Here is a 743-nt window from a genome sequence, read left to right on the forward strand (position 1 = left end):
ATGGGTGCGGATTAATCAATTACATCGATGCAAGTACTTCGGTGGTACTTATTTTTATCGCCTCCGTGAGGATAAAAGGTAAAGTTGAACTCGGCGCCATTTAAAGTCACAACTTTAATGAACCGGAAGAAATACCACTAATCGGTTTGTCCGGCACGCTAACGATTCCGCCGGCTCGCTGCCTTGAAGGGTTTTAAATTTTGGCACAAAGCCAACATTATTAAGCAGGGTGGGGAGTGTTAGTCGATTGCATCGACCCCAGTTCTTCTCTGGTACTTTATTTTACCGACCCCGAAAGATAAATGGCAAAGTTGACGCCGGCGGTTTTTTAACTCAGAACATAAAGAGCCGAATAAATGATGGTAATCGTTTTGTTCGGCACACTAACGTTTCTGCCAACACATAATAAACGAAACAGCTTGAAAGACAGGAGGTTAAATTGGGGGTCTGTTTAAAAGACAGACAGACAGATAGACAGACATGCAGATAGACAGACAGACAGATAGACAGACATGCAGATAGACAGACATGCAGATAGACAGACATGCAGATAGACAGACATACAGATAGACAGACATACAGATAGACAGACATACAGATAGACAGACATACAGATAGACAGACATACAGATAGACAGACATGCAGATAGACAGACATACAGATAGACAGACATGCAGATAGACAGACATGCAGATAGACAGACATGCAGATAGACAGACATACAGATAGACAGACATACAGA

The sequence above is a fragment of the Octopus bimaculoides genome, chromosome 3 (assembly GCF_001194135.2).
Source record: "Octopus bimaculoides isolate UCB-OBI-ISO-001 chromosome 3, ASM119413v2, whole genome shotgun sequence".
Lineage (NCBI taxonomy): Eukaryota > Metazoa > Mollusca > Cephalopoda > Octopoda > Octopodidae > Octopus > Octopus bimaculoides.